General features: G+C 50.0%; 1 long non-coding RNA gene across 3 annotated transcripts in view; it reads left to right on the top strand.

Annotated features, from left to right (window-relative positions):
- The window catches only part of LOC117794715 (uncharacterized), a 27,576-nt gene extending 4,095 nt beyond the window's left edge, over positions 1-23,481 (top strand). The window contains exons 1-3 of one of the 3 annotated variants that reach the window (XR_004618570.2): positions 10,221-10,400; positions 10,566-10,691; positions 19,740-23,481. This is a non-coding gene — a long non-coding RNA (uncharacterized lncRNA). Of the gene's footprint in view, positions 1-8,887; positions 8,974-10,220; positions 10,401-10,565; positions 10,692-19,739 lie in introns of those variants that run through there. The other 2 variants (XR_004618571.2, XR_004618569.2) reach the window with 2 other exon arrangements.

The following is a 23,481-nucleotide window of genomic DNA, read 5'->3' as shown; positions in this document are numbered from 1 at the left end:
CCTCCAGGAGGCCCACATGGGCCCCGCCTTTGATTTATTTCTTGCTCCAGGCTTTGCAGGAACTCCTGGCGCACACTGATTTGTCCTGGGTACTTTTTAAAAAATATATTTTTAAGCTATTGGTAGCACTTCATTTTTATTTATTTATATGTGGTGCTGAGAATTGAACCCAGTGCTCCACGCATGCTAGGTGATTGCTCTACCACTGAGCCACAACACCAGCCCCTGTCATGGGTACTTTTATTATTATTATTTTTAATCCTATCTGTCCCCATAGAAGCTCCAAGCCTCTGGAAGGAAGCCTATGTCACCTTCTTTCCTGCCTATCTGTCAAGACCCAGGGCGCAGGCCACTGATTTTGTCTTTTAAAATCAGCTGTTCTCGGCTGAGCATGGTTTTGCGCCCACATTGACAAAGTTTGGAGATCGTTTTGGTTGTCACAAACTATTGGGGTAGGTGCTACTGGCACCTCGTATAAGGGACATTGTAACCACCCTGTGATGCACAGAACAGCACCCTACAACAGAGGGTCATTCAGCCTGAGGTGTCGATAGTGCTCAGACTGAGAAACCTTGATTTAAATGAACCTGTGGATCAGCCACAGAGTAGCCAAGAAGGGACGTGAGTCATGCAGAATTGTTTATCCCACAGAAGGAGACAGGACAGCTGCCTCTGAGCTGACACCAGCTTCCCCTTCATGTGGCTTTTACTGTCCCAGGAGCCTCCCACACCTTCTCTGGGCCCACCAGGGCCCGGGGAAGGGGAGGTAGAGGAGGATCCAGGGCTGTCCGGAGCCCCGGGAAGCAGGCTCAGTGTGGAGAGTCGCTTGGGAGCACAGGGTGTCTGTGAAATGGGGATGGAGCGGCCCCTTTTCTGTTCTAGTCAAAGGCCCTAAACTGTCTCTCTGTTATGCCCAAGTCATTTCCCTCTCCCAGGGCAGGATCTCCCAGCGGGGCCGAGGATGGAGTAGCAACTCCCAGCCCCTTGGCCAGATGTGGGGCTTCTCGTGGCTGTAAATGCCCTCCCGGGAAAGAGCTGCAGGAACAAGAACGCTTCATCAAAACTGCCTCCGCGTCCCCTGGGACTCCAGGGGTGGGTGGGTGGGGCTTGGAGGGCCCCAAGCAGCTGGTCAGGCTGCAGAGCAGAGGTGGTGGCCCTAGAGGGTGTCCCCCTTTGTCTGGAGGCCTCCCTGGAGGCTTTCATGGGGCCTTTTTGCAGCCCCCCTGGCTGGGCTCTGGTGACCCAGAGCCCTTGGGTGGCTGAGAGAGGTGGCTTGCTCCTCTTGTAACCAACTCTTTCACAGCGAGGGGCCTGGCTTCCCAGGGTGGGTGTGAAGGACAGCAGGGGTTGCGAGCAGAGCCCCCGCAGGCCCTCAGCCTTCTCCACTCAGAAGGACGCTGTCTCTGGTTGGAGTGGCGACCCCGAACGACTCCCTTTGAGGACCCTCACAGACCTGCTTCTCAGGGTGGTCTCTGCCCAGGGTCCAAACCCAACTGGGAAAAGGAGAGCAACAGGAGGTAGAGCTAGCCTGACAACTCTCTGCTGCTCAGCGCCTCTTTGCACTTTCCCAGAGGTGGTGGCCCTCGGCCTCTCAGGCAGGCGAGCTGGGTGTGCACAGACTGCACAGGGCTGGGCTGCTTTGTGGGTGGAGGGGTCTATCCTGGACGTTGGGACTGGGCCAGAGGCTGCAGGCTGCACTGAGACATCCCTAGTTCCACTGCCACAGTCTGCTGCTCAGTGTAACCGTTCCTACCTGCTGGGCAGTTGGGAGGGTGGGAGGCGATGGAGGCGAAGCATTTAGCATGGTTCTTGGGGAGCAGCTAGTTTCAAGAACTGTTGGCAAGTTTGGTTTTGTTGCTCACAGTTCAGGTTAACACTTGGTTTCCAGAATGTAACTTTTAGGCAATCTATCATTTTAGCCGGATGTGAAGAACATGGGTCTTGGTTTCAGGAGCACTTCAGTGTTTGAGTTTTTCTTTTTCTTCTTTCTTCTCTCTCTTGTTTTCTTTCTTTCTTTTTTTTGTTAAATATTTTTATTAGTTGTTGATGAATTTTTAAATTTTATTTATTTATTGGTATGTGGTGCTGAGAATCGAACCCAGTGCCTCACACATGCTAGGCAAATGCTCTACCACTGAGCCACAACCCCAGCCCTCTCTCTTGTTTTCAGCCTGCAGAAGCACAATTGGGAGAAATTTGAGCCCCAGGAATACTTTGGACACTTGGGGTTCAGGATGGAAAGTACAGCTGTGGGGTGGCTGGGTACAGAGCTGAGACTGGCCATGTCCCTGACACCTTCAAGGAATGTGTGAGCAAGTGTGGCACGCGTGAGGACTCACGAGCTTAGTGTGGGCTGTTTGGGTGTGTGTGAGTGTGTGTGGAGTGTGTGGAATATGGGTGGGGGCTGTGCGTGCCTCGGCGAGAGTGCTGGGTGCGTGTACATGGGCACAGCTTACCCTGTCTGTGAGGGTTCCATGTGTGAGGGTTCCAGGTGTAACCCCCTGGGCTTACTTACTTCCCTCTTCCCTCTGAGTGTGTCTGTGATTGGTCTGTGTGTGCGTGGCGGGGGTTACCTGGCCATGGGCCCTACCTGTCTTTGCAGGCTGATTTGTGGGGTTTCAGCTGAGTGCGAGGCCCAGGGCTGGGCTAAAGAGAGGCAGCCCAGGCTTGCCGCTCAGGAGGGCTGGACTCGGAGGGTCCAGCTCTCCTGGGTCTGGAAACATCCTTTTCATGAGGGAGGAAATTACCTGAAGTGAACAGAACTCGTATGTCTGAGCAAGGAGCCAGTCTAGAGTTCTACCTTGGACTCATTTGACAGATGGGGTTTGGGGCCTAGGGCGGGGAGTGGTTTGAAATATGGGGGGGCCGTGGACTGCTGTCAGGAATCTCCACCGCCTCACTTCCACCCTGAACAGTCCCCTCTCCTGGGCCAGACCTCTGGCAGAGGCAGGGCTCATGGAGAATCTGGGCTTGGGTCACCCTTCAGCTGCACCTGGGCTGGGGCTTCTGGAACAGTCCCCAGAAGGCAGGGTTCCTGACAAACCACAAATAGGTTTTCAGTATGTCACAAATATTGCATGGGACATTATTATACTAGAAAGTTGTTTGTCTGGGTATTCTATATTTCTATTTGCTAAGGCTGGTATCTCAGTGCCAAATGGGCTAAGGGACTGGTGGAGAAGAAAGGTGCTCTTGCAATGTCCCAGCCATCCTAGGTTGCCCCAAGTCAACTCATACCTGTGGAGCATTTCCTGGGGCCAGGTAGTGCTGGGAGCATGGTGGAGCTCCCTGTGAGACCACAGCCTCTGCCTGGGAGATCCACATGGTCTAACTCAGTGGGCCCAAGCAATGGGTCAGGGTAACTCTGTGAGGCTCTGGAAACCAGCCTGGCCACTGAGAGCCTTCCTACTGCTGTGGCTGCTGCTTCGCAAATGTCAAGGGATGCTATTGTGATGAGTCCAGTGCACATTTGTTCCAAGGCAAGCATTACATAATGGCTTTTGGTGATTAAAGCTTTTTCTCAATCAAGAAAGCACCAAAAGTATAAAGAAAAGTGTAGCAAAGAAGAAGCCACTTTTTTGGGGGGCGGGGCATGGCTTCCCATACTGAAGAGTGCGAAAACCCCAGGACTTGACCTTCCATATATCCTGCACCCCAGGGGCTTTTGGTGAAGCCTATGAACTCCTTCTCAGAATGATGTTTTCAAGCACATGAAAACAAGCAGGATTGCCAAAGACACCAAGGACACTAAAATCCAGATGTCCAAACATTATGGACCAGTTCCATGATATTGTAACGGAGGTGCTTCTTCATCAACATTTCAGTGGTGATCTTTTTTTTTTTTTTTTTTGAGAGAGAGAGAGAGAGAGAGAATTTTAATATTTATTTTCTAGTTTTCGGCGGACACAACATCTTTGTTTGTATGTGGTGCTGAGGATCGAACCCGGGCCGCACGCATGCCAGGCGAGCGCGCTACCGCTTGAGCCACATCCCCAGCCCAGTGGTGATCTTTTACAATGTCAATAAATGGGTATAAATTACACACACACACACGCATATGCATACATACATATTTTTTTGGGGGGGGTACTGGGGATTGAACTCAGGGACACTGACCACTGAGCCCCATCCCCAGCCCTATTTTGTATTTTATTTAGAGACAGAGTCTCACTGAGTTGCTTAGCGCCTCACTTTTGCTGAGACTGACTTTGAACTCATGATCCTCCTGTCTCAGCCCCCTCTCCCCTGCCTCCCGCCCCGTGCCGCTGGGATTATAGGCATGAAGCACTTCATGGGTGGTATAAATGATAATTTAAAAGATCTTCCAGAACTCTAAAGTGACCTAAAAAATGTGATGTCTCCAGATGACAAACTTTGGGTTCTGTTAACTCTTCTGTAGAGTTTTCTTACATTCACATTGAAAGGAAGTGCTAAATTTCAGTCAAAGATTCTTAAATATAAATTTTTTTTTGCACTGAAATTCATAAACCGAGTTATCTTCACACACCTCTGGGGGAGAGGGGACATCTGTGAGTCCCAGGTATAGAGCAGCTGTTTGGGAGGGAAACCCAGGAGAGCAGTAGAAAGGGTATGGGCCACAGTCATCCACACTCAGAGAGAGGGGAACATCAGACACGAATACGACGAGCAGCCTGAGGCGTGGGTTAGGTTGTGGGGTGGAGACTCTATGGCTGTCCTGAGGACCCCAAAGAAGTCCCCTAGTATGCGCCTTGCATATTGGCTGACTGCATGCAGTGGTCTTTGGGTTAAGCATTGCCCTCCAGGGTCCTGGCCATGCAGTGTGGATTGTGTGGTCAGACCCTGTCCTCCCTTAGCAGCCAGCCTAGCAGCACGGAGCCTGGGACCTCAGGTGTCAAGGAGAAAAGGCTCAGAATTGCTCGCAGTGCTGGTGACTGAGTGAGGCCAAAGGTCCTCATCCTGAAAGGTGCTTTGGAGTGGAGAGGGGAAGGAAGGCAGGGGAGGAGGGAGGACTGTATCCACGCAAGAGCTGGGTTTTGTCCTGAGCGTGGTGGTGGTGGTGGTGGTAGGAGTACCCTGGATGAGAAGCATGGGGGAGGAAACCATGAGGAAATTTCTGGAAATCTGTGCCTTCTGTCTCCTTCCTGAACTTTCTCTCCCATCTCCCCTTCTCCTAGCAGAAACCAGGATTCCATTTCCTCTTTTTTCAAAATACAACTCCAAAGATTTAATCTCAGAGGATTGTTCTGTGATGAGAACCTGTGAAGGAAAATTGTCTCTGGAGTTGTAAGAGAAACACATAGAAACCCTAAGTTTGGGGGGAAAATTAGCACTCTGTGTTCAGATGATAATGTCTTACATTGGCCATAACCCTTGGTCACATCTATTTTCTGGTACAATTCCTATGGTAGTTAATTCTATGTGTCAACTTGATTGGGTTATTGGGTGCCCAGTTATTTGATCAAGCATTTTGGATGTTTCTGTGAGGGCATTTTGGATGTAATGAACATTTAAATCTGTGGACTTAGTATAGCAGATTGCCCTGCATAATGTGCGGGACCCCTCATGCAGTCAGTTAAAAGACTAAATAGAACAAAAGATAGACCCTCAGTAAGAGAGCAGTCTCCTGCCTGACAGAGACCCTTTGAACTGGACATCAGTTCTTCCTGGTTTTGCAGCAGCCTGCTAGCCTTTGGACTAAAGCTGGGACATCAACTCTGCAGATCTGGAACTTGCCAGTCCTCAAAATTAAGTTTGAGTCCAAAGCTTTATGACAAATCCCTATCTATCTATCTAGGCTGACCGGGACCTGTGGCTCACTGCCTTTACCCAGAATCAATAAAGAAAATCATATCATATATTAATAGTCCAGGATTAGATCAAAATTCAAAATTTGAAATATAATTTCTACAGATTGCATATTGCTTTTGTACCATTGTAATGTTGAAAATTCCTAGGTCAAACCCTCACAAGTCAGGGATGGTCTGTAACCAATTCCCCACCAGGACTGGTAAATGAGGAGCTATATGCAGAGTCAGGATTTCAATTCTAGCCTTCACTGGCTCATCCCCTCTGCCCATATCTATGTTCTACGATGTGTCAGACAGTGTCAGACACCAGGTTCCAATGTGAGCAAAATGGGCACAGCTCAGTCTTCCAGAAGCTTAAGGTTGTAAGGAGAGGTGCACTCATCACCCACGCAAACAAACAGCAAGACCGAGGTGTGCCGTAGGGGACATCAAGGAGGCCGGGGGAAAGTCCCTGAAACGACAGACCTGAGGTCAGCAGGCTGAGGAGTGAAGAGGGGAAGACAGCTTGTCCTGTGCACAAGGAAGAGCTTGTGCAAAGGATGCTCCCCCCAGGGAGGGAGTGGCAGGGCTCAGGCCTTGGAAGAAAGCTACCATGACTGCGACAGAGAGAGAGGAGGGCAGGGCGGGTGGGGTGCAGGCAGATGCTGGATCTCCAGGTTGGGCAGACTGAGGGCCTCAATCCAGACCTTGTCATTGAGCAGTGGAAAGTCACTGGGTCATCTTAACCTTGGAGTTGGCCTGATCAGATTTGCATTTCCAAAATAGACATAGTCACAGGGGCACTGGGTCCTGCTGTGAAGTGCTCAGGAGCTCGATTTCCCAGGTTCTGCTTTCTTTTTTCTGTGTGTGTGTGTGTGTGTGTGTGTGTGTGTGTGTGTGTGTGTGTGAGAGAGAGAGAGAGAGAGAGAGAGAGAGAGAGAGAGGAATTGGGGATGGTACCTAGGGGAACTCTACTGCTGAACTATACTCTCAGTCCTTTTTAATTTTTATTTTGAGACCAGGTTTCACAAAGTTTCTGAGTCTGGCCTCCAATTTTTCATCCTCCTGCTTCAACTTCCCAAGTCACTGGGGTTATAGGTGTGCACTACTGCACCTGGCCTCCAGGTCTGCTTTGTCTCTGATGTGTCTGTCTACTGGCTTCCCAGGGAAGGGACAGGATGCACATACAGGAGTGTCTGGCTCATATCCCTGGCCCTAGCCAGCCTGGCCTTGTGCTCAGAGAGGGAATGCTGGGTTGTGCATGGCTCACTCATGGACTTGCAGGAAGGACCCCTAATGGCTTTGGGGAGCATTTTGAGCTTGGTTTTGGGGTATCCTTTATCCACTGTCCTGCAGTCTGTGTTTAAGCTGGGTCTTTCCCTGTAGCAGCCGATGCCCCCTGACTTTTATAGCAACTTGGGTGCGACAGATCTTACCACTCAGCTGGCTCACTTTGGGGGGGCCTCCTGCGCAGACCTCCCTCAGCCCCGCAGCATCCAGTTCAACCCAGTGGCAGCTTCCGGCTCTCTCCTCATTACACTTTCTTGAGAGTTCTGAGTTTCCTGCTGTCTCATGCCACAAATCAACTGCCTTTTCGCTTTTCCCACAGGTTTATCTCTCTTTCTATGTGTGTGTTGGGGGTGTCTCACGGGGCAGCGGTTAAAAGCGTGTGAACTTTGGAATGGGGCAGATTTGAGCAGGTCTTGTAGCTTCTGCCCTCCTTGGCTGCGTGACACCTGGCCATGTCCTCAGAGTTTACTCCTCTGTAAAATGAGCGCCTCATAATATCCACTGAATAGCTTGATTGTGAGAGAGTGCCTGGACTCAGCCATAAATGAGAGCGGTTATCACCCTTCCTGACACCCAAAGTCAGGCAGGGTCTCAAAGCTGGGTGCAGGCCCACAGCCCCCCCCCATTCCCAGAGGTGCCCCTACTTCTGCTGGCCTCCCAGCTCAGTCTGCTTCAGGGCAGAGCAAAACCCAAAAGCCTGGCCTGTTGCGGGCCTTGGGAGAAGTCTGAATCCATGAATGGTTCCTCTGCAGGTGCCAGGGACCCAGGGCTCCACCCTCGCCCGGTGCCAGGGTGCTGCCTGCCAGACCCTTGTCAGCGGTTACAACTGCCTTCTGCAGCCCGAGTTTTATCAAAGACTCAGTTGAGAGAAATAAAGTTCATGGGGGTTATTTAAAGGCCATGCATTCCATCCATTCTTCCAGATGAGATTTATCCCTGAACAGAGTCTGACTCTCACGAAACAGAGTCATTCTTGGACCATGTTATTTAGTCACCACAGAATCTTTATTAGGACGCTCCCTTAGGATGGATTTTTATGGAAATCCGCCAGAGGAGTCCCCCAGTTGCATTTATTTTGGGAAGGCTGCTGTCCTGTGGTTACCCCCTCCTCTAGGGTCTCCTATAAGATCTAGGAGTGGGATGCATGTTAGGCTCCTGATTCCTGTAGCACTCTGCAGAGGAGCGAGTGGGCTTCTGACCCCTTCTGGAGGATGTGACTCAAGAGACTTGTCCCAATTCCCACTTTACCTGGGTTGCCAGGAGGCTCAGAGCCAAATCTGGAGCTCTATTTGAAGACTCTTAGAGGATCTCCTGGCCTGTCACTTAAGAGAGACAACTTCTTTCCGATGCCGGCTCTCTCCAGGCGGTGGTAGGATTATAATAATGACGTTTGTCTGTATCTTGTCAAATGCTTCAAGGCCCTGGTGGGGCCAGAGTGGGTGTAAGTACATAAACTAATGTACATCCTGGAAAACAGGGGATGGCGCTTTGATCATGGTGGGAGGAGGGGCAGTGAGGGGGAGAGATGGCACAAGCCCTGGTGGCTCTGGACAAGTGTCCCTTTCTTGGCCACTGTGAAGGGTCTGGCTTCACTGACCCAGGGATGTGAAAAGAGAATTTTCCATGAATTTGAAAAGAGAACCATAACCATTGCTCAATTTAACTTCTCCTGTGGTACCCAGGCTTTGGGGGTATTTTTGTAACATTGTGAAACACTGAAACTTGCAGTGTCCCTTCCTCTTCCTCTTGGCTCCCTCCTCTGTCACTCCCGCCCATCTTTTTTTTTTTTTCTGGGTTGCGTGCTAGGCTGCCCACCGTGACTGCTCTGTCCTGAGGCCCTTGACCTGCTGCTAGAGCAAGCAGAAGAGGGCTGGGAGTTCAGGCCTCTCAAGGCACACAGCCCAAAAGCCGTAAGGTGAGCTGAACATTCTACTGTGCACCATTTCAAAACCATTGTTACTGCTGTTTTTTTTTTTTTTTTGTACCAGGGATTGAATTTAGGGGCATTCAACCACATCTCCAGCCCCTTTTTATATTTTATTTAGAGACAGGATCTTGCTGAGCTGCTTAGGGCCTCACTAAATTGCTGAGGCTGGCTTTGAACTCAGTAGCTGTGTGTCTTCCTTTTTTGCAAATATTCTCGCAGCTCTCTTAACTGCCCGTTCACATCCTTTGCTCTTTCTTTTTTGTACCAGGGATTGAACCCAGGGGCGCTTAACCACTGAGCACCCTTTTTATGTTTTCTTTAGAGACAGGGTCTCACCGAGCGAGTTGTTTAGGGCCTCACTAAGTTGCTGAGGCCTTGAACTACAATCCTCCTGCCTCAGCCTCCCGAGCCACTGGGATTACAGGCATGTGCTTCCGCGCCTGGCTGCTTGAGCATTTTCTAAAGCAGTTGTATCTTCTTTTGATTTGCAAAGGGCAGCCCTCCTGTAGTGTAGACATGAGCACCACGCTGGTTTGGGTTTGTGTTGTCTTCTCCATTTCCTTCATTGGTCTGCTCTCACCTTATAGGTGAGGGAACAGGTGCAGAGCCAGAGCTGCCGACGCTCACCTCACTGCTCAACGTGCTATCCAGGGTTGGGGATCGTGACCCCTGGCCCAGGGACACACCTCAAGTGTGGCCTCTTTTCCTTCAAGTGTGACTTCACAGGAGGGACATAAGACCAGACCCTGAAGCTCAGGGAGGGGAGGGAGGTGGCTCACTCAGGGTCACAAAGACTGTCAACAGCATCACCTGGATCCCCTTGATGTGATGCTCCGTGTCTTGGAATTAGATTTAACATTTCCTTTGGGTTAGGAATGACCAAGTGATCTTGCTTCAATGTCTGAAAGGAGACGGAAGATCTGATGAGCAGAGGAGGTGGGGGTGTGAGGGGACCTGGCCGGTGCTCAGCACTTACTCTGTGGAGAGGACACACGGGGCTCAAAGGCTCAAAGCTGGCAAACTTCTGAATCTGGACTTTCTGGCCTGGGCCTCTGTGGGCAGCGATGTCCCCTGTGCCCTGGCCCTGGCAGCAGAGTGCTTCTCTCCAGGCTCAGGGGATGATTGATGGAGGGGAGCCAGGGGGGCAGAGGCGAGGGGGCTTTGTTGCTTGAATGCCATTCACATGACTCTCTGACCTCAAGGTCCTTCCCCTTTCTCTTGTCCTTTTCCCCTTCACTGCATCCCGCCCTGCTTTGGTTTTCCTTCCCTATTTTCCTTTTCTCGGTCTGCACAAAGCCCTCACAGTGCTGGAGCTGACCGGGGGCCTCCTGCCTCTGGCTTAGGTCAGTTGCCAGTTCCCAGATGCAGCCCTGGGCTGCCTGTCCTGGAGGACCACGGGAGGCCTTGGGGTCCAGGTAGGAATCAGGCAGCTCAATGAGCCAGCACCCAGAGGCTGGCCCTGAGGTACCCACTCCACAGGGCCTCCGAGCCTCTTAACTAGAGAGCAAATACATGGTCCAGTCACGTCCCCTGCATCCCTGACAGACATGCCAAGCTCATCCCAGGTCTCTTCCCACCAGCCTCGAGCTCCTGTTCAGCAGAGAATGAGGGTGGAAATATGTCACCCCTGACTTCGAGTATCTTCTTTAGCCTCCTGAAGTCTATCCGCCGTGGCTCTCACCCCTTACCACAGTCAGAATCACCGGGTAACTTTCCAGGCAACCTGATTCTCCAGGCCCAGATTCTGATTTCATTGGTTTGGTGTGGGCCCCACTACTGGGATGCTTGAAAATCGTCCCAGGTAATTACACTATGTCGCCAGGATTGAGAGTGACTGTTTTAAAGGGCACGGACAGTTCAAGAGACCCAGGCTCAAGTCTGGGTGGCCCTGGGCAAGTCTCTTCTCTCTCCAGACATGGGATAGGAGCATCCTAAAGAAAAATTACCAAGTTGTGGAATTTTAGACTTGGACAGGGCCAAGGAAGACAACCCTCATCATGTGAATGGCCTTTAGGCAACAAAGCCCCCTCTACTCTGCCCTTCCCTCCCAGGCCCCCCAAGATAGCCCCTCATTCCACAAAAGAGAATGGCTGTGTCTGGAGGGCATTAATGGATGCCAGGGTCCCTGGGTGCTCGAGCAGGGTCAGACAGAAGCCAGGCCAGCCTTTGGGCTGCCTCCTTCCTGACTGCACTCTCCTGGGCCCCTCGGGGGGTTCTCTTTAGATTTGATTGATCTGTGGGGAGGCTGTGCCTCTCCTCTGTTTACTGGAGGAGGACACTGGCTGGTCTTCCAGAGCCTGGGTGAGGAAGTGACATCTAGAGGGTGTGGGTCTCAGCCAAGCTCTGCAAGAAAACTTTTGCAGAGTTGCTGACCTTCTGCAGCTGTCCTATAGGCCCTGTGGACCAAAAGGGGAAGTTTGGCTGTATTTAGAAAGTTGTCCACAAAGAGGAATGGCGGGGGTGGGAGTGAGGCTGGGTGGGGGAGCTGGGAGAGGAAGGCAGGAGACCCAGGAAGGATGCCAACAGGGGCCTGAGGACAAGGGTTTGATTTGGGCCCACATGTTGTCACTTTGGAAGCTTTGGGGTCGGGGTGATGGGGAGTGAGGGAGATTGAGGGGGAGAGAGAAAGAGAAGAAAGGGGGGAAGGGGGAGGAGACAGAGTTTCCAGCCAGGGAGCCTGGCTTTTTCTTAGGCTGGGAGCAATGCTCAATGTGCTGGGAGCGTGCCCAGCTGCCCCAGAGGCCCAGGCAGTGGTTTCCTCTAAAGGGGGCAGAGAGATGGGTGAGGTGCTGGGAGGGAGAAGCTTCAGATGGTCCAGCTGCACAGGAACGGGGTTAAAAGAGAAACTCTCATCTCTCCCAAGATGCTGTCTTAGTCCATTCAAGTCACCATAACAAAATACCTAGATTGGGTGGCTTATAAACCACAGATGCTCATTGCCCACAGTTCTGGAGGCTGAAGTCCAAGATCAGGGTGCCAGCAGAGGCAGAGTGTGGTGAGGGCCCACTTCCTCACAATAGTGCCTTTTCCCTCTAACCTCACATGGTGGAAGGGGTAAGGGTCTGTCTCAGGCCTCACTTATGAGGACCCCCCATTCATGAGGACTCTACCTCAAAGACCCCAGCACCTGCCACAGGTCCCACCTCCTAACACCATTACCTTGGCAGTGAGGATTTCAACATATGAACTCTGGAGGGACATAAGCATCTGGGTGGCCTGGAATGTCCCATTCCCTGTGCCAAGAACATCTCCTCCAGTTCTCCCCTGGGCTGACCTGGGACTCAGGCTACCATGGTAGCAGCAGGAAGACTAGATAGACTAGCTTTGGCTCAGAGGCCTGAAAGGGGCTAGAGAGCCTGGGAGATCCCTAGGCCTCAGGCTCCTATTGCAGCTAGCCACTGGGAGCAGCCGCCCTCTGGCTGTAACAGTATCTTTGCCCCAAGCAGGGGAGGAAAATGAAGTTCCTGTAGACCATTCAGTCAAAGCTCCTTGCCTCCAGCAGATCTAGTGCTTTCTCTTTCAAACCCAGGTACCTGTGGAGAGCTGCTCAGGTCCATGTCCGTGAGTGGGGATACAGGGAAAGGTGGGGTGGGGTATCATAACTTCAATACAGAGTGTTTTTTGTTTTGTTTTGCTTTTGTTTTTAGCCCAGGGCTGCTCTACCACTGAGCCACATACTCATCCTTTCTTATTTTTTATTTTGAGACAGAGTCTTGTAAGTTCCTGAGGCTGACCTTGAACTTGAGATCCTCCTGTGTTCTGGGTTCCCAAGTGGCTGGGATTATAGGCATGTGCCTGGGCCCAGAGTGCTCTTAAAGAAAGTCCTGCCCCTGCCAGAAATGTGCATGAGCAAAGTTGTTCTTCCCAAAGCAGACCCACCCAGAGGACCATGAGAAGAGAACCTTGTCCCAACACTGATTTTGTTACACTGGCCACAGAGATGGTGCTTCTGCCTTTCTCTGGGACACAGGACCCGCTCTGAGGATGGGAGTTAGAGATGAGCAGGTGGGAGAGTCAGTGATAGTTCTAACTCCTCGGCTGAGCATCTGAGGTCAGAAGTACAATTCCCAAAGAGGCTGCTCAGCGTGCCCTGCTGGAGAAGGCTGCTCAACTCAACCCAATTCACCGGGGTTCCCACCCGCTGTTATTCACTGAGTATGTATTGAGCACCAACTACATAACAAGCACTGTGCTAAGCACCAGAGGTAGAAGACATAGTTCCTGCCTTTATGGAGCTTAGAGTCTGGCAGAGGCCCCTGAGAGTTCATCATGAGTCTATCTCTCTCTAAACTCTCATGATGGCCAGAGGAAGGTGGGAGGAAGCAAGGTTCTTCCCTCTGTAAGCTCGCTGGGGAGATAAGCAAGATTCACATGCAGGAAACACTCAGAGAATGAGGCAATGATTAGCAGGTATATGGTTGACTCTGGTAACCACATGTTGAAGTGTGCCCATAAGTGCCCTGGGTGGACCCAGGGGGCAGCCTGAATGACTTCCCAAGCTTTATGGAAAAATGCTACAATGTGATTAAGTGGGCCTGATTACTAACTAGCCTTGAATAAAAAACACACCAGTTCTGACAGGAGTGCCTTGGACTATAAAATTCATGTGCACTCTGCTATCTTCCTTGGTTCCTTCTTCCCAGTGACCACCCGTTCTCTACTCCATCTTGCCCCCTCCTCAGAGCTGGAAACTTTCCGTGACAAATGATCGGATTCCAGGTTTGGGGACTGTTGCCCATTTACAAAGCAGCACAGTGCTAGCTGAAATGGGAATCAGAGATTAACAACACAGGGACCTGAGGGACAATTAAGCCAGTTTGGTCACTAAGTGCTATCCCAGAAGACAGCAAAAGATGTGTGGGTGTGGGTGAGGGTAAAGGAGATTTGGTCCCACCCTGCATATAGGAATTGGAATACTGATGCTATAATGTATGTGTGTGTGTGTGTGTGTCTATGTGTGTGTGTGCGTGCACTCATGTGTGTGCACATGTGTGCATTGCCTGCTATTTGATCTTTTTAAATATTTATTTCTTGGTGTAGATGGACACAACACAATGCCTTTATTTTTATGTGGGGCTGAGGATCGAACCCTGGTGCCGCCCGTGCTAGGGGAGCGCTCTACCGCTGAGCCACAATCCCAGCCCTTGCTATTTGATTTTTAAATGTCAAACTTTAGAAAAGTCATGGGAATATTACAAGAGATTCCTGAATATTCTTTCCAAATTATTTACACTTATAAAACAATTTGAGAAAAAGAGACACCTTGCCCTTTAATCCTTAAAACAATTCCCTGTACATTTTCAAGGGCATTCTTTTAATATGGTCTGACTTCCTTTCAGCTAAACCTTATTCCTCTCATTTCCAGACAGTATTGGATTATTCTAGATCTCAAATAAAGTATACTTAAGAGGAGACATATAGATTATTTTTTCTGCTTGATGCCATGCTGGGGCCCTGGCCCTGGCCATTGAGTTTCCTGGGGGGGGGGGGGAACTCCACTGGCCTCAGGGGCTGTGCTGAGTCTGCTTGTTACTGGACAGCTGGACTGTCCACTTAGAGGCCTGGCCAGGCAGGCCTTGGCTGAACCCTGTTTCACTTTGTTTTCCTCCACTTTGTTCTCCTGGAGCTCTCTGTGCTTTTTCCCACCCACAGATGTGAATGTCCCATGATGTCGGCTTTCCAGAGCCCTGCATGGCTTGGTTGAAGCAGAAGAGAGCTTGTTGGGCACCTTCTCTGGAACTGGAGGCCAGCCTGCGCTCTTCTGAAAACACAGGAGGCTTCCTGTCCCTGCCTTGCTGGGCGGAGTGAGGCTCTGCGGCATGGTCTGGCGCGGAGACCCGTGGTCCTGCTCGGGACTGGCAGTCTTAGGCTGAGGGAACATTTTCCAGGGTACACTTGAGGGACAGAACGTCTCAGTGAGATGGGCTGGGAATAGGCAGAGTTTTGGAAAAGCCCCTGCTTGTTCTGGGAGGTGTTCAGGATGCTGAGGTTTTGGAAATCCATGGCAGCTCTTCACAACTGCTCCCAGCTTTGGGAAAGGAATGGATGGGTGCCTAATACCTTGAATTCAGTGGCAGAGGTGAAGCCCAGCCATGCTCAACTGGGACTTAGGCCTCTGCTGGGCCTGAGGAAGACATTGCACTTGAAGAGATGTAGCCTAGAGGACTCAGCCCCTGGAGTCATCAGATGCTGTTTTCATGGGGCAGCCTTGGCTGGAGCTCTGCTAGGCACAAAGTCAGTGGGGCCTTTAGACCTGGACTCAAGGGTGTCTGCCTCTGATGAAGCAGGTAGAACTCCCAGTGTACACCCATAAGCCAGAACATGCTGAAGGCATCTGACCAGGCAGATCAGTCTCAATGCAAAGAGAGGCCAGGGAAGGGGAGCTCAGAGTAGGCCTGAGCAGTCAGGAAAGGCTTGTGGGGAGGAAGGGAGGTCTAAGCATCCTTTCCTAGAACCATCTCCCATTTCTGTTGCACTTTTGTGCACAATCAGCAGCCCAGGGTCCACAGCCAGCCCTGTTCTGTGACCTTGGCAAGTCAGTTCACCACCTTGGGCCTGTCTCCTCATAGGGGAACTGGGAAGCAGTGCATGTAAGCCATCTCCCGAGTCTGTGCTGAGTGATAATCAAACCTGGGGGGCTTCCAAGGCTTACAGATGCGTGGACCCCTGCCTCTACTTTGGGAGTCTGATCTCTGGGGTGGGGGGTGAGGCCAGGCCCGTTCAGGTGCTGTTTGGAGCAAGCTTCCAGGCGGTCTTTGGAGCAGAAGCTGTGTAACCATAGAGTCACGGCATCCAGAACCCCCGATTTTAACTGCATGCAGGCTCTGCAGACCGAGACCCAGGCGTTTACTCCTTGATGCATTTTCCCTGCGTCTGGGAAGGCGTGGTCCAGGTGCGGGTCTCTGGCCAGGCCAGGCCGCCATCCCCCAGTGCCTTCCACTTGGATCCCAGGACGCAACCCTCTCCTTCCCGCGGAGCCTGCCTCCATCGGCGCATTACCATTTCCATGGCGCGCTCCTCGGGGCCCCATGGAAATCACGAGGCGCTGCGCTCGGAGGAGTGGACAGACTTCAGAAAGGCCCGGGGCCGCCCGCCCCGGCCGCCGCCCGCCCGCTCTAATCCCGCGCAGGGCTGGAGACAGAGCTCCCAGTCTCCGCGCCGGCCGCGGCCGCTCATTCTCCCACAGAGCTGACGCTGCCCTGCGGCCCAGCTGGCTGCAGTTTTTAGAAATAACAATATCCCGGGGGGAGGAGCGGCGGGGTGAATGGGCGCCTTTGTCCCCGGCCCTGTGAAGCCCGATTAATTATGCGCCGCGGAGCGCGGGGAGCGCGGCCGCACGGCCCCCTGCGCGCCTGAAAGGCCGGGGCTTGGGAGCGCGGCCGCCGGCTCCGCGCCGCCGCACAAAGGGCCGCGAATTAGAAAACCGGCAATTACCCCGCATTTTGTATTTGCCCTTGTCTCGCTGACACTGTGCACCGCCCCTCCCCGGGCGGCTGCACTTTGAGGATTTTCAAGTCCTTTCTTGGTTACCAGGGGCGACTGGGCAGAGGGCTGGGGGCTCGGGGAGAGGGGGCAGCTCCAAGGGCCAAGTGGGATCGTGTGCAGGGCGGGGGGGGGGGGGGATCCGGGGCGGGGGAGGGGTGGTGGGTGTCCGGGGACATCGCCTCAAGTCTAATGCTGTCTCTAAAGCTGGAGCTCGCTCAGAATGCAGATTCCTGGGCCCCACTGCCGCGGACTCCCTGACCCAATAGGGCTGGGGTTCCCTGGAGGGCTGTATTTCAGACCATCCAGAGAATGTTGTTTTTAAAAATGGAAGTGTCACAGTGAAATGAAATGCACGGATCTTAAGTGTGCATTTTGACAACTGTATACCCCTGTGTCACCTACATCCCAGTGAAGATATAGAAACAGTTCCATCACTCCACAAAGTTCCATGAGTTGTCTTTCCAGTCTCTTCCCCTCTACTTCTCCACCCTCTCAAGATAAGAAATAGTTCTTATTTCTATCCTATCCCTTGAATTTCACCTGGCTTTTGACTTCATGATAAACAGAGCCATACAATATGTATACTGTGTTGTGTTGTTTCTCACTTTTATCATTCAACATAAAGTTTTTGAAATCCACCCATGGTATATGTATTCACAACTGATTTCTTTAATTAAGTAGTTTATCTGTTCACCTGTTGAGGGATGCCTAAATTGTTTCTAATTCGGGGCTGCTATGATCCTGTAGTGCAAGTCTTTTTTGTTAAGGTATGTTCTTGTGTCTTTGGGGCTAATATCTAGGAGTGGAGTTGCTGGGTCATAGAGAAGGTGTTTAGTTTCAATAGATACTGCTGGCCTCCTTTCTAAAGCTCCTGTATGCTGTACAATTTGGCATCTTAACAGACACGTATGAGCGTTCCAGTTGCTCTACATCCTTGTCAGCACTTGGTGTTATCGGTCTTTTTAATTTTAGCCATTCTAGTCTACATGAGGTAGTATTTCACTGTAGTGTTTGTGACTGGTTGCTTTTTTAAAAAAATATATTTATTTTCTGTAGTTGTAGTTGAATACAATAACTTTATTTTGTTTATTTATATGTGGCACTGAGGATCGAACCCCAGGCCTTGCACCTGCGAGGTGAGAGCTCTACTGCTGAGCCATAACCCCAGCCCCATGACTGGGTACTTTTTAATGCACGAGCTCCAAGAACTGGGGGAAAAAACTCCTGTCTAATCCAATTCTTACATTTGTCCTGCAGAGTCCATTAAGGGACATGATCTCCTGGAGACCCATAGCTGCTTGGGCAGAGGCAGGAGGAGAATATAGGACTCCTGACTGCTAAACGAGTGCTGTCTCCTTAATGTCATGATGTCATGCTGTCCCTTTGGCCTACACCTGGTGAACCTGTATGTGTGACAAGTATGGGTCTTGCTCTGCCCAGGACCATTCAAAATCGACCTGGAAGGGTGTTTATGGAGAGTCCCTGCCTCTACCCAAGCAGCAGCATCCATGGACCTCTGGATTGACAGATTGGGCTCAGGGCTCAGACTTGAGAGAGAGATAGTTTACAAGTGTGTATACAGGGGTAGGGGACGGGTGGCTGGCTACTCCTTGGCTCTTACTCCAAGGACACAGACTAACCCCAATGCTTCCTCTGCTTCAGCCACCCATAGTGCCTTGAGAATTTTCTAATCAAATGCAGAGGGGATGCAGGGTGGTGGAAAGGAGGCGACAGGATTCCTGGGGCTTCCAAAGTCCTCTGTTGTCTATAAGCGTTCTCCTGAGTGTGGTTTTAAAGATCTTCAGCGTATCTTTGTATTTGGATTTCCTCATTGTGTGCATTGTACTCCTGCAATAATGGGCTCCTGACTATCCATTGTTGCCTCCCTTGTCCCCCGTCATCCATACAGTCCAAGAGGTCCCTTCAGACTGTGAGATTGTTTTCTCCAGAGATGGTAAGTATTCGGCATGTATTCACACCAACATATTTATCTTCACCACGTGCTCTTCGTCTTGCCCTGTAACACTTCTCCCACTGAAAGGAGAGATCTCAATGAATCTGGGCAGGGGCTTATAACTGCTCTGACCCTACAGACTATGGCGAAAGTGAGGATTTTTGATGCTAATTTATATAAAGGCTATCATTTCTACCTAGTTCTCTTTTTTGGGGGGTTGTTCATCCCAGGAACCTAAGCCACCTGCTATAAAGAAGCCCATGTGGAAGAGAAGAGAGGCCCCAGTTTACAATCACTCTACCATTGGATTTGTGGGTGAATGAGCCTTCGGATGACTCCCCATCTCAGATTTCAGTGCTTCCAGACAAGGCCCCAACCACAGAGAGCAAAGACGAGCCCTTCCTGTGTGCCCTGCTTGGATTCCTCATAATAAATGGTGTTTTAGTCCAGTATTATGATAATTTGTTTTGAAGCTACAAGAACTGGAATGCACACAATATTTCTTATACTGTCTCAGTGTTAGTTCACACTCCCCTCACCCCATACCCAGAGAGACTCCCAGATGGCACCTCAGCAACTCTGCTGAGCCCTCCCTCACCTCCTTCTGCACTGAGTTAGATGTTCCTCCTCTGAACCCCAGAAATCTGCCCAGATCTTTATACCTTCCACTCTGCATTTCAATGTCTCATTTGGATGTTTGCATCCTCCACAAAAATGGGCTCCCCAAGAGCTATCACAGTAGATGTTTCCGTCTGGGTTTCTAAGATTCTGGCATATTACCTGTTTGTTGGAAGATGGCCTGTCCCTAAAACAGAGGGAGTAGGGTCCTAATGAAGCAAAATTCAACTTCCTGTTCTCCGTTCTCATTTTCTCTGGGCCAGAGCTTGAGCAAGAGTAACCAGAAGAACAAGAGAGGGTCTTTCCCTTCAGGGATTTTCACTATGATTTGGGAGAGTAGCAGAAATACTAGAATTAGACTAGCACTTGATGAAATGAGATTTGTAGTCCCCAGAAGGGAGAGAGAGATGTGCCTAGGATGGGTGGCCAGGGGAGGCTTCCTGGAGGAGCCAAGGGCTTGGATTTAATAGTGCCAGAGTTCTAGGACAGGTCCTCCTCTGATAGAACTCCCAGCTTGCTGTCTTCACCCCCATCTTGGTGAGGCCTGAGCTGAAGTTGTGTGTGTGTGTGTGTGTGTGCACACATGTGAAGTCAGGGAAAGGCTATTGGCACACCTCCCTCCTGGGAGAGAGGCTCAAGGACAAGCCCAGTCTTAACTGTCTCTTTGGTTTGCCCGTCTCTCTTCCCCTTCTTGCAGGCTGAAAGAAGAACGGGGAAGAAAAATGAGGTATTTGCACTGGATGAACACCCTACAATGTGTGCTATGGTTTGGATCTGGAATGTCCCCCAAAGCCTCATGTATTGAAGGCTTGATCCCCAATGCAGCCATGTTCAGAGATGAAGCTTTTGGGATGGGATTGGATCATGAGGACTCTGACCTCATCGATGGAGAATCTCCACTGATGGATTAATAATTTGATGGCGTTATTGGGAGGTGTTGAAAACTTTGTGAGGTGGGCCTTTGTTCAAAGAAGTAGGCCATTGGGCACTTATTCTTGAAAGGTATGTCATGTCCCTGAACTTTTCCTCCCTGCCCCCTCCTAACCCTCCCCTTGCTTCTGGGCTGCCATAAACTGATCAGCTTTCCTCCCCCATGCACTTCTGCAATGATGTTCTGCCAACCGACCATAGATTAAAACCTCTGGAACTGTGAGCCAAAGTAAATCTTTACTCCTTTAAGTTATTTTTCTCAGGTGTTTTGTTACAGTGATAAGAAGCTGACTAACACAATGTGGGTGGCCCTCAGAAACAGTGCTGATTGAAGAAAGCAAAGAACAGAATGCAATCCATGGCACAATACCATTTATGTAAACTCAAGTTGCATGCACACAGAATAGCAGCGTATTTTTGACAGGGACACATACAAAGATGTGATGTCAAACATATTGATGCAGTTGCTTAATTGAGGGATTGGGGAGACTTAGGGTAGTAAATGAAAATTAAAGGAATAAATAAATGAGACAAAAGAGGGTCTTTTCTTAGAACAGTGATAACACTGTGTCATTGAGAATAATTAATTGCACTTCTACACCCGAGGACCAAACAAAAAGTCAGAACCAAACTCAGTCTTGGAAATGACACCACCCTAGTTAGGACAACACTCATATCTGTATGAGTGGGAGGGAGAAGGAACATGGGGCAGGGATTTAGCTGTAGCTGTAGTGTTTTATTTCTTTAAAAGAGATAAGGTATCTGAATCCAAATGGCAAAATGTTAATATTGGTTAATGTGTGGATTTCTGTTAGATCACTTTGTGCACATTTTAAATATATCATAATTTAAATAAATATTTTTCAAGGCAAGACTGTGGCTTGCCAAGCCAGCTAATTCTGGCTCTTTCTTAATTCATTTCTGATCCTCAGTTGGCCTCTGAACAATTTTATAGAGTTGAATGACTGCTCTCTACTTTGGTGACAGTTCCAATAAAGAGAAGAATATGAAGACTTCAACTTTTCGTTGAATGACTGGCAAATGTCAATGCTACATAGAGGGTGAAATGAGATGGCTGAACACTCACAGGGATCTTGCTCCTGAGTGGTTAGATCAGATTGACTTGCCAGGACTTATTGGGTAGGTCATACACTATCTATTGGCCTTCCTGACAAATCCTAGACAACGATCTAGAACTTCTGTAGGCAGCTCTTGGAGGGCTTCACAGCTCACAATAAAGACCTTTTCTCTGGAAGCCACCCTGACACCTTGGTGGGGGTACTAAACAGTGATTAGAGAATAGACTCTGTATTCTATGACCCGGCGTTGGTCATAGCTCATTGGCTAAGAGGCAGCATTGGAACCAAGCTGGACCAATCGGAATCTTCCTCTCAAGATCTTTGCATTTTGAACGGAGGCAGAGACTGGGGGCTTTTAGGATGGGGTTGCTCCATTGGGAATGTCCTAGTGGAGAGATTCATTGACTCCAGATGCTTAGGTCCTTTGGAACTGCCATAGCTCTGGCCTTCCCAGAGGCTCAATTTCTCACTCTTTTCTTGAAATTTAATAAATTTATTATTATTATTTGTCAGGGTTGATTTCTATGACTTGTCCTATGGAGGAGGTTAGTAGATTATTTTATTATCTCCCAGCCTCCCCAGTGCTGCGGCTAATACAGATGGTATCTTTATTGAGTTAGAAAAAGGACACCCCCCCCCCTTTCTGGGCAAACAAATTAGAAAAAGCTGTTCTTTCCTCTCAGCCAACACAGCCCCTTCGCCAGGGTGAAAGGTTTGGCCAGTGGAATGTGGGGCTGGGTTTCAGCCCTCCTTTTGCCCCTTTGGTGCAGTATGCGGGCTACATAAGCATTCATGGTGGCCGGGGCTGCCGCCTCTTGTTTCTATGCGGACTTCTCCTCTGCATCAAGGTGTCACTCAATATATAAAGCATTGTTAAATCTTTGCGGATGAAAATGTGTTTAAAGTCAAGCCTTAAAGGAAATTTGGGAAAACTCTATGCATGGTGAAGTCCATTAAACCTTATCTTCTTCTGATGAATAATCCTCAGGCGTTAGAGGAAGCTTCCTTCAGTCTGCAGGATTTTGTTGTTGTTGTTGTTGTTGTTTTGCCTGCTCCACCACTGAGTTATCCCCCAGGCTTTGGAAGACATTCTTGAAAGATCTAAGCATACTCCTCTATTCCCTGTGGGAACCAAACTAGTGAGAAGGTGCAAGATCACAGGAGCCAGTTGACAAGGAGGTGTCTGCAGGCCACAGGGAAAGTGACACGGAAACCATCCCCGGAGGCACTGATGGCCACAGTGAAGAACTTGATCCCAAGGAGAGAGGACTTGAGAGGAGGCTGCCCAGCTCCGGTTCACTCACTCCCTTAAAGGCCGGCAGCCACTCCATACCCTGGAAAACGCTTGCCGTCAGTCTGAATCCTACTACTTTTCTGAGAAAGCTGAGTAGGTCAAAGCAAGTAGGGAACTGTTCCAAGCAAAGGGACACCCCCCGCCCAAACTCTTGAAGTATGTAGACCACCTGGGTAATTACAGGAGGCTGTGCAGGGCTCGGGGTGTAGCATGGTGCTAGTGTGCATCCTAGCAGAGAGGTGGCCCTGGGTTCCATCCAAGAAGGAGGCGGGAGGGAGAGGAAGAAAGTCAGTAAGAGGAGAGGAGAAGAAGAAGCACTCTAGACTAGCAGTGAAGGATTTAAGTCCAGGACCAGATTGCCTGGGTTCATCTGAACTCTTGTCACTTTCCAGCTGTGTGGCCTTGGGTATATTACTTAACCCCTTAAGTGTTTTGAAACATGTACACAATCCTTTGACTTTGTTCCCATTAAGAAGAAGGTGTATGTTCCCTCCCTTTGAACCATAGTGAGAATTAAGGAATTCCAAAATCTCCAAAAGGGGTGAAAAACATAGCAAAAATGATGCTGGGTAATTTCCAAGGCTACCTTGGAAAAATCCACGCTGTTTTCTTTTCTTTTTGGTACTGGGGATGGAATCCAGGGGCACTCTAAAAACTTTGACTTTTTTTTTTAATTAAAGCAATTTTGAGATAGGTTCTACCTAAGTTACTGAGGATCTTGCTAAGTTGCTGACATTGGCCTCAAACTTGTGATCCTCCTACCTCAGCCTCCACAGTTGCTGGGATTACAGGTGTGTGCCACCACACCTGGCCCCATGCAGCTCTGAGAGTTCCTTTTGGGCCATTCATGCTGGGATCCTTCAGCTGCCATGAAAAAATATCTGGCTACCCTGAGCTGCGTCATAGGGAGAGCATATATGAAGTGAGAGATGGCCCAAGAAGCCCTGCCATCCTGCCCTAACTGATTCCCTTGCCTAAGCCCTAGATACGTGAATGGAGACACATTGCAGTTGATCCCAGCTGCAGTTCCCAATGGACAGCAAACTCACCAGAGATCATGAGTGAGAACTGTCTTATTTGGATCTCATCAACCCCTATATTCATGGGCAAAATAAATGACTGTTATTGTTTTAAGA

This window comes from Marmota flaviventris, chromosome 14 (genome assembly GCF_047511675.1).
Source record: "Marmota flaviventris isolate mMarFla1 chromosome 14, mMarFla1.hap1, whole genome shotgun sequence".
NCBI lineage: Eukaryota > Metazoa > Chordata > Mammalia > Rodentia > Sciuridae > Marmota > Marmota flaviventris.
This window is presented reverse-complemented; position numbering and strand designations above follow the sequence as displayed.